At 30.7% G+C, this 13936-nt stretch overlaps 2 pseudogenes across 1 annotated transcript; both read left to right on the forward strand.

The window, feature by feature from the left end:
• Positions 1-2624: 2624 nt before the first annotated feature.
• On the forward strand, positions 2625-4100 carry LOC149512923 (receptor-like protein kinase FERONIA pseudogene; annotated as a pseudogene).
• A 4957-nt stretch (positions 4101-9057) lies between these two features.
• Positions 9058-12290, forward strand: LOC111289169 (receptor-like protein kinase FERONIA pseudogene; annotated as a pseudogene). The gene has a single exon (XR_016331224.1). The product of XR_016331224.1 is annotated as a receptor-like protein kinase FERONIA pseudogene (transcript).
• Positions 12291-13936: the final 1646 nt, after the last annotated feature.

The following is a 13936-nucleotide window of genomic DNA, read 5'->3' on the forward strand; positions in this document are numbered from 1 at the left end:
AAAATTTTGATACTGATTCACCCATCTTTCTTCTTAATGTCTTTAAAAATGAATCATTTACTTTTGGTTGCCTTGAACTCTTACTTCTAACCAATTCAGGTATAACTGCCCTTAATGAAAATTCAAACCATTTGGAGTTGATTTTCTTGTTCTTTCTTCAAAATATTCAGCAATTGGGGCCATGAGAGCTTCGTCCATTTTCATATATGTTACTCCAACCACTAGTTCTTTGTCTAAATTCTTGTCTTCTATGCTACTCATGTTGTGATTAGATACTATCTCGCATGGCTTGTTTAGTAGTGATGTCTTCATCAATAATCTTTCATAATCATCTTCCCCTCTTAACTACGATAAAAATTCATTTTTTCTCCTTTTGTTGTCAACCTTTTTTATTTGTTTTCTTGAAAGAGTTTCATCATACTTTCTCTTACTATACCTATTAATAATATAGTTAAAAAAAAAAGGGGAGAAAATTAGTTGCACATGCTTATGTAATTTTATAATTTTTATTAAGAAATTAATAATAATATTTTCAAAGGAATTATAAAAATATAACATACCAGTAACATTGAGGTATGGTACAACATTGCTAATTTTATGAGCAATGTGTTCTTTGAAACATATTATTCCTCATTTTACAACTTTACCACAAAGTTTACATGAAACATTTCCTTTTGTATTTGGAACAAGTGTTCCAAAATGCCAAACTATATCATCACTTGACGCGCCCTCTACTCTTTTACTTAAAAACTCTTCACGTGATGGCATACTTACTATTTTATATAAAAACAAAATAAACTTATATTTAGAAATATTAATATTACTTATTACATCATTAAAAATTGATTTTACGCTAAATTTTTTAATTTTTAGTTTTAAATCTTAAGAATATTATTAAATAACTTAATCTTTTTTATACACTAATTGATATAAATTTTTTATCACAAATAACTTTCAATAATTATATAATAAATACAATCTTCAACAATTACACAAAAATAACAAGAATTAATCTAATATAAGAAGAATCGACAACAATATAAATATCAAAACAAAAAAAATTATTAAATTTCATATACGAAATTATAAATTAATATATAACACAATTAAAATATAATATTTAATGTTAATTAATTATCGTCTAACTTATACAAAAAATTTTATCAAAATTTTTCATCTAAAATCTCTATATATATCATATTAAAATTTTAATCCCTTAATATTTTTAATTATAAATCTTCAATCCCTCTAATTAGATTTTATCTAAAAAAATTTTAAAAATTAAAAATTTTCAAACTTATATTTTAATAAAATTTTTAAACCTATATTTTTTATTTTTTAGTTTTTAATCTTAGTAAGAGTAATAGATCATAAAATGCTAAATTTATTAAATAACTTAATCTTTTTGATACACTAATTGATATAAATTTTTTTATCACAAATAACTTTCAATAATTATATAATAAATACAATCTTCAATAATTACACAAAAATAACAATAATTAATCTAATATCAAAAGAATTGACAACAATATAAATATCAAAACAATATAAATATCAAAACAATAAAAAAATATTAAAATTCATATACAAAATTATAAATTAATATATAACACAATCAAAATATAATATTTAATTTTAATTATTTTTCATCTAACTTATACAAAAAAATTAATCAAAATTTTTCATCTAAAATCTCTATATATATTATATTAAATTATTAATCTCTTATTTTTTTAATTATAAATTTTCAAAACATTTAATTAAATTTTATCTAAAAAATTTTTAAAAATTAATTACAAAATTAAATAAAAAATTCAACCCCTACCCCTCCCCAATGCCCTGCCACACCCAATCCCTCCCCACCCCCCCAATGCCCCACCACATCCAATCCCTCCTCATGTGCCATAATGTTCCTCAATTTGTTTAATTATAACAAAACCATCTAGAAACGCAGCTTGCTTTCTTCTATTCACCTTCATCGTGCTTCTAGAGCTTGGCTTTCCAAAATTTTCTTCTTCTCTCCTTTCTTTTTTTTCATCCCTCATTTTCTCTCGCATCTCTTCATCATTATCACTTACTTAATACCTACGGAATACCTCATTTGTCTCTTTCAAACTCTCACAACAGACATCATTTTGCAAAAATTTTGTAAAAAAAAAAAAGATAATTTAGCTTTCTTTTCTTATCTTATTTGATCTTAAATGTTGATTGAAAACTTGAGGCTGATTTGAATTTAGGTGTCGAAGTGCCAAATGAATGGTTGAAACTTGAAATAATTTGTCTATTTTCTAGCCCGTTTTTAGATCAATTTTGATGCTAAAGATCTGAGTTTTGAGTTTTGAGTTTTAATTTTTGTTTTTTCTTTTGCTTTTGCTTTTACTTTTACTTTTGCAGGCTTATTGCTTTATTCTGCAGAGTTGAAAACTTGAAATTATTTTTTTTTCTCGAACTATTAGATCCATGAGTAGGAAAACAGTATAGTAGCAATAATGGTCTGTTATTGTTGCTATTCTCCATTACACCATTATTTTGCGATCGTTACACTCCGTTTTTGTTGTAAAAGAATTTCTCATCCGTATTTCATCCAATAGCAGTGGCAGGTGGTGATGCTACCGTAATTTTACGACCGCTATTTTGCTATTAAACTACTATTTGAATCCTTGGCAAGGACCATGGGAACGAATAAGACGGAGAATGAGAACTACAATCTGACAAGGGAGTTTCTTGTTGATTCTGGGTTTAAATACTTTGTAAGGTTACATTTTTGTGAGTTTCAGAGAGAGATAACAAAAGAAGGTGATAGAGTCTTTGAGATCTTCTTGGCTAATTTAACTGCAGAAACTCAAGCTGATGTTATTGTCTGGAGTGGTGAAAATGGGGTTCCAGTATATAGGGATTATGTAGTGGCAGTAGGAACAAAAGGAAATCTAAAGCAACAAAGTCTCTCGATTGCTTTGCATCGTTTAACGAAATGGAGGACTCTTTATTCTGATGCAATCATGAATGGGATAGAAATCTTCAAATTAAGCAATAGTTTGGATCTTTCCGGAACTAATCCTGATCCAGTCCTCATAAATCCACCAAGAAATTCACCACCAAGCTCAACGAAGCCCAAGAACACCAACAATACAACATTAGGAATTGTGGTAGGTGTAATAACGGGCTTTGTTGTTTTCTCTCTTCTTTGTTTCTTCATTTTCTGGCGAAAGATAAGAGTCAAAGATTCAGGTTCCAGTGAGGGAGTTTCATGGTGGAGCCAATTTTCCTCTACAACAAAATCCATCAAGTCAACCAAGTCTCGTGGCTCATCTTTGCCCTCCGATCTTTGTCGCTACTTTTCACTGGCCGAGATGAAAGGAGCAACCACCAACTTCGACAATGTTTTCATTACTGGTGTTGGGGGTTTTGGTAACGTGTACAAAGGATTCATTGATGGCGAGGCTACCCAAGTTGCAATCAAACGGTTGAATCCTGAGTCTCAACAAGGGGCTCATGAATTCAAGACCGAGATCGAGATGCTCTCCCAGCTACGCCACCTCCATTTGGTCTCATTGATTGGCTATTGCAACGATGGCGGTGAGATGATTCTTGTGTACGATTATATGGCCCATGGAACACTGCGTGATCATCTATACAACACTGAAAATCCTCCTCGTCCATGGAAACAACGGCTAGAGATTTGTATTGGCGCCGCACGTGGATTGCATTATCTTCATTCAGGTGCAAAATACACAATCATTCATCGAGACGTGAAAACAAGAAATATCTTGTTGGATGAGAAGTGGGTTGCTAAGGTTTCGGATTTTGGGTTGTCTAGAGTGGGCCCCCACGAACATGTCCAAAGCCCATGTTAGCACGGTAGTGAAAGGCTGCTTCGGATACTAGGATCCAGAGTACTATCGTCGTCAACAATTTACAGAAAAATCTGATGTATATTCATTCGGTGTGGTCCTCTGTGAAATATTATGTACTAGGCCACCAATTAGTCGCACGGTCGAGAAGGAACAGGCAAGCTTAGCTGCATGGGCACAACAATGCCATCGAAATGGAACTCTGTACAACTTCTAGATGTTTCATGACAACTTGTTTTTTGGTTCATTTGCTATATAACATTTTTTTTTCTTTTTCGTAAAACTTGCACGCTCAGTAAGTTTTAAATTTAATAAAAAAAAGGACCCCAAAAAGATCAGCATTGAATCTTTAATTACTTAGCTATTTTTTTATCAAAACTAATTAGCTTTTTCAAACCAAAAGAGGATGAAAATTCTGTATATCTCTGCCTGACAACCCAGTCAAAAGAATCACGACATAAAAATTAATTATATATTCCAGAGTCAGAAACGATAATAATTTTCTATGATAGATAATGATACATTGATACTTCGAAACCGATCACGATCGAACATCTAAGATCCAACTTGAACTAGTGAGGAGAAAAAGAGAAACAAGGAAAAAAAAAAAAAAGAAAAAAAGGTGCTTAATAGGGAAAGGGAGGGGGCCAAGGGGGAAGATTTTATACCCAGTAACCCAGTGAATATTGGCAAATCAACTAATCATTTGCGTTGTTGGTGGCAGCCACGATTGAACGTACTCCCTTTACAATTTTCAGATCTTTTAACGTCTTTGTTACCCGGTGGAGTGCACAAGTAGCCGAACTTATCACGACCACAAGCTGCATTACCAGGATCAAGGGTGTTGGTAGAAACTCTACCACTCTGCTGCAGCATTCTTCTTGTTTCAAGAAACATTTGGCTTGGTTCCAGCTCCATCAAGAACTCGAATCCTAAGTCGTGCTGATCATGACGGGCGAAGCATTCAGTGGATGAGCCGTTGCAATGGAAGAAGCTAAGGCTATTGCTTTCGTGTGAACTGATTGAAGCATGGCTTGTACATGATGGAATCATTGTCATCATCGTCAAAATCAGAAGAATTGCAAAATATAAACCTGTGTTTTTAAGGTCTCCCATGTTCTTCTTCTTTTCTGCCAAAGCAAAATTCTCTTACCTTGGCATGTTCAATTACTACTTTAGAAGTGGCTGATTAGGTGGCTATAATAAAGACGGATGTAGTAAGTGGATTGAGCGATTGCTTTTCTGCCATAGATGGAGAAAAGTTGTAGCCCATAATTGAGCACATCACATGTGCTTGATTTAATGTTCTGTCCGCAAGTTCTTTGTTTTCTTCTTCTTCTTTTTTTTCTCGTGTTGTTCCGCATGTACTGCGCTACAGCTTGAGCCATCATGTTTCGCAGAAGTTACTGATGAAGTTTTTTTAAGTAAAATTTAGGAAAATTTAATTAAAAATTATTTAAAAAATTAAAATTAAAAGTTAAAATTGATAAATTAAAAAATTTTGTTATATAAATCAAATGTATAAATTTTGAAAAAAAATAAATTTGATATCTTTTTAAATAATTAATTTTAATAAAAATTTTGTCAAAATATTTATTATTAAATATGTACTGATTAAATTTAAATTATAAATAATATTTTTAATTTTTTTAAATATTATTGATTTTTTCATTAAATTTTATTTAATGATCTGTCCGTAAGTTTTTTGTTTTCTTCCTTCTTTTTTTTCTTGTGTTGTTCCGCTTGTACCGGGATACAGCTTGAGCCATCATGTTTTGCAGAAGTTTTAGAGGAAGTTTTTTTAAGTAAAATTTATGAAAATTTAATTACAAATTATTAAAAAAATTAAAATTAAAAGTTAAAACTTATAGATTGAAATATTTTTGTTATATAAAGTAAGTGTGTGAATTTTTAAAAAAAATTAAAAAAATTTTAATATATTTTTAGATAATTATTTTTAATAAAAATTTTGTCAAAATATTTATTATTGAATATTTATTGATTGCATTTGAATTATAAATGGTATTTTCAATATTTTTTAAATATTATTGATTTTTTTATTAAATTCTATTAATATATCAGTTTGGCTTTTTCTATTAAAATTAAAATTGAATTGTTTATATTAAAAATTTTCACGAATTTTTCCTAAAAACCTTTATCTAGGTTTTTTCCTCACGTTGCTACTTTGTGATAATTTAAATTAGAAAATATTTAGTATGAGGTGATTCGTCTAAAAACTATAGTAATTTGTGCTCAATAATTACATCATCTCATTTGATAACAATTTAAAAATTTTGTGGCAGCAAACTTAATTCATTTGAGTGATAAATTATTATCTTGAGAGTGCCCTAATTCTCAATCTAAAAGATGAGAAAATTTTATCGTTATGGGAAAGTAATTTTTAATATTATTTTTTGACAAATTTACTCTCATGAAAAATATAGTTAATATTATCCCTATAAGTTGACAACTAAAAATTTTAAAAAATCAATTTTTTAATCACTTATTCTAAAAATATTTTATGATATAAATTATTAATTAAAAAAGATAATAAAATTTTTTTAAAATTTTTTTAAAAATTATTTTTATCTAAATTGATTTATACTTTTTAGTTTTTTATAAAATAACATTTAATTATTTTATAAATTATTGATTAAATAAATATTCCATATTTCTTTTTTCTCCCTTAATTTGAAGATTTAGAAATTTGATTTTGTTTTATCTTTTTTTTTCTCAATAAGAAGATGTACACATTCGCCTAGCCCAAAATTTTATTTAATGGAGATTTAATTTAAATATATTAAATTATGAAAAATAATAATAACAACAACAACAACAACAATAATAATAATAACTAAAATTTTTATATTTAATCGTAAAAATTAAAAATTAAAAATTATTTTTAATATGATTTTTTACAAATTTGTCTCTGAAATTCAGTGTATTCAGCTGAGTGATCAAATTGTGAATCAAACAGCGAATATCCTTGAGAGCTGTAAATTACTGCATAGAGGAAATATTAGGGGTCTTTTGTCAAACAGCTGCAAGATCTGTGAAAGATTAATACAATATAAAGGTCAGGAAGAACCTTTGTATATCTCTCATAGGTTTCAATCCATTGGATTCAAATGAGAATGGGTCTGAACCAAGTGAAGAAAAACTTGAGATGTTGTTGACTAGGGTCCAACTGGTATTTGGTAGGATTAATGGTTGACTGCTGAAAAAGATGAAGAAGGGTTGTAGGCTTTGGGAGTGAGAATTCTACAGTAATATAGTGAAGGTGACAAAGGTACCACATAAAACAAACTGTTTCTTTCGGGAAACAAAGTGGTTCAGGAAATTTAAAGGGTTGGATGAAGGGATAGTCAGGGTGTATACCAAGAGATTGAATGGAGGTGTCTCCAAACTTTCTGAGTATTTTGGACTGATATTTGAGCAAGAGGTGGGAGGCTTCTTGATCAAGGGTTTGAGTGGCAAGGAGTTTTGGTAACTCTAGAGGAAGATTTTTCACTGGAAGGTTAAGAAATTCATCAGGTAAATCAAATTCATCATCAAGGTAAGGTTTTTGAAAAGAAAGGAAAAGAGGGTTTTTTGAGGATGAGGCTTGTGAAGAAGAAGGTGTTGGGTTCATCATGAAAATGACTGAAATAATCTACAAGGTGTTTGAAGGAGGTTTTGAAAGAGATCTTGTGAGCATATCTGGAATGAGGTTATTTTTGCCTTTTATATGTGCGGTGGTGAAGGAATACTGTGAGAACCATTGTGATAGCTTGAGTAACTGTGCATTTGACATTTTCTTCTTTTTGAAATTGAGCATCTGATCAAAGGCTGATATATCTAATTTCACAAGAAAGTAATATCCAATGAAGTGAAATTCAAATATTTGAATTCCATACTTTACAGCTAAAATCTCTTTTAGTGTAAAATGATAATGGAGTTTCGAATCTTTGAATTTTTCGCTCTTGTAATCATAGATTTGTCTGTTTCCATCTTTTTCTTCTAAAAGAATTGTTTTAATTTTGTTATCAATTTTTATTTATGTTTTTAATTTGAAAAAAATGTGAAAATCTATTATGCGAAAAATAAGTCAAAGTGAATTTTAATTACTTTAAAATTTTATTTCAATAAAAACCCCAAAAAAAAGTGAAATGAAATTTTAAATATTTTAATAATTTTTTAATGAGAGTCAAAAAAATAAATTTTAAGAAACCTTTTTTAAGCAGAGATCAAACTCTCTAGAGCCTGCAATAAATTCACCCTTACCCCGCGAAAAAAAAAAAAAACTAAAAATATTTTTTTCCAGTGCGGTTCAAACCCCCGTTCACCCCACTAATCTCCCTCCTTGAATGTACAATATTCACCCCACTAATCTCCGTCCTTGAACGTACAATATCACTAAAATCAAAACAAGATGTCCAAATATCAAGACCACATAAATTATGCATTAGAATTTTTTTGCACGGTCTTAAAGGTTCTGCTTTAGGTATATATATATATATATATATATATATATATATATATATATAGAGAGAGAGAGAGAGAGAGAGAGAGAGAGAGAGAGAGAGAGAGAGAGAGCTAAAAGATGGGTACTTTTAGCATCCTTTAATTACCAAAACTAAATTTGGAGTTTGAAATTGAAAAAAACTTGGTATATTGTAACCCAAAGATGATGTGTTTGTTTTCTTCAAATTAGGCCACAATAGTTGTTTAAAATAATTTCAAATGTCTAATTGTTTAAAATTATGCTTTGATATAAAAAAAAAATGAAATAAATCACTAAAAAAAACTTAATTCAGTTGCACATTACATTATATATCTGGTAATTCATACAGGCTCAAAACAAATTGAATAAAAAAAATCAAAATTTAAAATTTACTAAATTTTGTCACATACTAAAAAGGCTATATTAATTCACATTTATTTTAAGTGAAGACATTAATTTGTCTACAAAAGAATATAACATTAAAGCATTCAAACTCATCAATAGTAGACATATTTTAAAAGCAAAAATATTTAGCTATGTCTTAATTGGATAATAAGAGAGAAAAATAGTAAACACTAGAAGGAATGCATCCCTCACGCGCAAAAAGCTCCAATAAAGTCCTACCAAAATATAGGTTTTTTTGAAAAGTCTTCCATGACCCATTTGATCAATACAAAAATCCAGTTTGTCAATTGGTGTTTGCCTTTAATACATTAATTTTCAAGTTATATATTAAAAAAAGAAAAAAAAAAAAAAAGAAACATGAAATTGTAGTAAATTGAAACCCCCCCCCCCCCAAAAAAAAAAAAAAAAAAAAAAACAAGAGAGGAAGAAGAAGGGAAAGAGAATGTTCTTTCAAAACTTTATTGAAATACAGTATTTACTCTTGGCGTCACTGTCCAGGAGTTAACTTTCAAGCTTTCTTGATCTTTGATCCCTTTCTTCATATCTATCTCTCTGTTTGTCTGCTTTTTTCCCCTGCAATGGAGAATACAAGCAAACGAAGTACCTTTTGCCTTCAAAACCTGTTATTTCTCTTGCTTCCATGTCTCTTTTTCTTAATTCAGTACCTTGCTGTCCCTGTTACAGGAGACTCCCCGGTAACCCCTTACAACCCCATAGAAAACATCACTATTGACTGTGGTTCTTCCACCGATGCCGAATCTCTCGATAATCGCCTTTGGATCAGAGATGGCAATGGAAAATTCACCCCCATAGAGCAACAAAACAATAATAATAAATCATCAGTGTCTTTAACAGCACCTCAACCGCCGACCTCCTCAGTTGATAGGGTTCCGTACTACACAGCTCGTCTTTCTTACTCAGAATTCACCTATTCAATTCCCCTCACCGCTGGCCAAAAGTTCATTCGCTTGTACTTCTATCCAACTTCATATCCAGGCTTTGACGACAGTTCTAATAAAGCTTTCTTCTCTGTTAAAGCAGGTCCCTTTACCCTTCTCAGGAATTTCAGTGCTTTACTTCATGCTGGAGGCGAAGTTACTCTCATCAAAGAATTTTGTGTAAACATTGCTGACGGCCAAAGGCTAAACTTAACCTTCACTCCAAGTCCTGATATCTCTGATTCTTATGCTTTCATCAACGGGATTGAAATCGTTTCCATGCCAACCAATCTGTATTACAAACCAGCGAGTGATGATGGGATTTTTTTTCTGGGCCAGGAAAGCTTGTACTCCCTAGGAAACAACTCCGCCCTTGAGAAGATCTATCGAGTCAACGTTGGTGGGACGCAAATCCCTCCAGGCCGAGATGAGACTGGGATGTTCCGTAGCTGGTTACAGGACAAAGACTATTTGACAATAGCGAAACCAAGTGTTCTTCCTGTTAATAGCAGTATTAATCTCACCTTCAGCAATCTACCATCGTTCTCTGCTCCAAAAGAGGTTTATGTAACTGCCAGGACCATGGGAAGGAACAAGACGGAGAATGAGAACTACAATCTGACATGGGAGTTTCTTGTTGATTCTGGGTTCAATTACTTTGTAAGGTTACATTTTTGTGAGTTTCAGGGAGAGATAACAAAACAAGGTGATAGAGTCTTTGAGATCTTCTTGGCTAATTTAACTGCAGAAACTCAAGCTGATGTTATTGTCTGGAGTGGTGGAAATGGGGTTCCAGTATATAGGGATTATGTAGTGGCAATAGGAAAAAAAGGATATCTAAAGCAACAAAGTCTCTCGATTGCTTTGCATCCTTCGCCAGAATGGAGAACTCTTTATTCTGATGCAATCATGAATGGGATAGAAATCTTCAAATTAAGCAATAGTTTTGATCTTGCCGCACCTAATCCTGATCCTGTCCTCAAAAACCCACCAGGAAATTCACCACCAAGCTCAACCAAGCCCAAGAACACCAAAAATAAAATATTAGGTATTGTGGTAGGTGTAATAGCGGGCTTTGTTGTTTTCTCTCTTCTTTGTTTCTTCATTTTCCGGCGAAAGATGACAGTCAAAGATTCAGGTTCCAGTCAGGGAATTTCATGGTGGAGCCAATTTTCCTCTACAACAAAATCCAACAAGTCAACCAAGTCTCGTGGCTCATCTCTGCCCTCCGATCTTTGTCGCTACTTTTCACTGGCCGAGATCAAAGGAGCAACCAACAACTTCGACAATGTTTTCATTATTGGTGTTGGAGGTTTTGGTAACGTGTACAAAGGTTTCATTGATGGTGGGGCTACCCAAGTTGCAATCAAACGGTTGAATCCTGAGTCTCAACAAGGGGCTCATGAATTCAAGACCGAGATCGAGATGCTCTCCCAGCTACGCCACCTCCATCTGGTCTCATTGATTGGCTATTGCAACGATGGCGTTGAGATGATTCTTGTGTACGATTTTATGGCCCATGGAACACTTCGTGATCATCTATACAACACTGAAAATCCTCCTCTTCCATGGAAACAACGGCTAGAGATTTGTATTGGTGCCGCACGTGGATTGCATTATCTTCATTCAGGTGCAAAATACACAATCATTCATCGAGACGTGAAGACAACAAATATCTTGTTGGATGAGAAGTGGGTTGCTAAGGTTTCGGATTTTGGGTTGTCTAGAGTGGGCCCCACGAACATGTCCAAAGCCCATGTTAGCACGGTAGTGAAAGGCAGCTTCGGATACTTGGATCCTGAGTACTATCGTCGTCAACAATTGACAGAAAAATCTGATGTATATTCATTCGGTGTGGTCCTCTGTGAAATATTATGTGCTAGGCCACCAATTAGTCGCACGGTCGAGAAGGAACAGGCAAGCTTAGCAGCATGGGCACAACAATGCCATCGAAACGGAACTCTGTACAAAATCATTGATCCATTTTTGAGAGGCAAGATTGCGCCTGAGTGTTTGAAAAAATTCACAGAATTGGCTATGAGTTGTTTGCTTGATGAAGGAATCGAAAGGCCATCGATGGGCGATATTGTGTGGAGCCTAGAGTTCGCACTACAATTGCAAGAAAGTGGTGAGGAGGGGCTTAAGCCTAATGGTGGAGCGGGCATTGAAGAAGACATCGATGAGGAGAGCCCCTTTAAAAACTATGAATTGGAAGATGACAGTGGGGAAGTGTTCAGTAGCATTGGTGATCATGTCATGAATTCCAAGAGCCCTAGTGCTTTCAGCTTAACAGCAAGTGATGAACAAAGTTTTGTTAGCAAGGATTCTGATAGACTCTTGTCTAAGGCAGTGTTTTCCGAGATTAGAAATCCGCAAGGACGATGATCAAAACTTGATGCATGCTTGCATATAGAATGGTATCTTGGAGTGTCCTGGTTCAATTGAGATAAAACTATTAGTACTTTTATTTTAATTGAACAAAAATTTGTGTGAATTTTAGCATCATTAATATTAGATTTCAAGGTAGGTTGATGTGCCTCATCTATATTTAACGTTTTATGAGCCGGTTTGTATTTTTTGTATTGTAGCAAGTTTTTTGTTTTCTTCTTACTTTTTTTTTCTCGTGTTGTGGCGCATGTCCTGGGATACAGCTTGAGCCATCATGTTTCGCGGAAGTTTTAGAGGAAGTTTTTTTAAGTAAAATTTATGAAAATTTAATTAAAAATTATTAAATAAAAATTAAAATTAAAAGTTAAAATTGATAGGTTGAAAATTTTTGGTATATAAATTAAGAGTGTAAATTTTTTAAAAAATAAAATAAATTTTGATATATTTTTAGCTAATTATTTTTAATAAAAATTTTGTCAAAATATTTATTATTGAATAAGTAATGATTGAATTTGAATTATAAATGGTGTTTTTAAGTTTTTTAAATATTCTTGATTTTTTCATTAAATTCTATTAATATATCAGTTTGACTTTTTTATTAAAATTTTAATTGAATCATTTATATTAAAAAAGTTCATAACATTTTCCTAAAAACCTTTATCTAGATTTTTCCTCACACCGATACCTTATGATAATTTACTTAGAAAGTGTTTAATATGAGGTAATACGTCTAAAAACTACAGTGATTTGTACTAAGTAAGTAGATCAACTTATTTTGTAACAATTTAAAAATTTTATGACAGTAAACTTAAATCATTAGAATGATAAATTATTATCTTAGAAGTGATCTGATTTTTAACTTAAAAGATATAAAAATTTTATCATCATGGAAAAGTAATTTTTAATATTATTTCTAAAAAATTTACTCTCATGAAAAATATAGTTAACATTACCCCAATAAATTGACCACTAAAAATTTTAAAAAACCAATTTTTTAATCATTTATTCTAAAAATGTTTTATGTTATAAATTTATATTAATTAAAAAAATAATGAAATTATTTAATAAATTTTTTAGAAATTATTTTTATCAAAATTGATTTATACTTTTTAGTTTTGTATAACATAATGTTTAACTATTTTATAAATTGTTGATTAAAGAAGTATTAAATATTTTATTTTATTTAAGGTTATTTCAGATATTTTATACTATATAATTTATTTTTTCATATAATACCAAACATAATTATTTAAAAATACCATTAAAATATAATATTGTATAAAAAATAATAATTTAAAATCACTGCTAAGCAAATCACTTTGATAATTCTATCACCATGGTGATTAGATCACTGCAGTGATCTTGAAAATGCTATTAAATGTTACCTTAAACTAAAGTTTCAACTTTATTTTCTACAATATCTCAAATTTTCTTGAATTAAATAAGTTTTTAAATGTACTTTTAATGTATTATTGTTTGAGTTAATATTTGATATATTATTAGTATACACTTTTAATTTAATAAGATTAAGAGATTTACACATATCTCCTTTTTATTTTTAATTAATTTTAATTTTTATTTTTAATATAACGGTTTCTTAATCCCACTTGTGGAGTCAAAAAAATTCCATTAATAGTGGATAAAATAGTTTATTTTATTGTTTATAGCTTTTTTATATTATATATATTTGGCAATTAATTTGATTATAATTTTTAATGTATCGGAAGAAGATATTAATCTTAAATATTAGCAAAACTCAATTATTAATTATAACTCTAACAAAAAGGGATTAAAACAAATAGATGACACCTAAGAATTTTGTTAATTAGTGTCCTAAGAATAATCTTTTTTTTTTTTCAATACATAAG

Source organism: Durio zibethinus, chromosome 21 (assembly GCF_047325235.1).
Source record: "Durio zibethinus cultivar Kanyao isolate XHJ-2024 chromosome 21, ASM4732523v1, whole genome shotgun sequence".
NCBI classification, from domain to species: domain Eukaryota; kingdom Viridiplantae; phylum Streptophyta; class Magnoliopsida; order Malvales; family Malvaceae; genus Durio; species Durio zibethinus.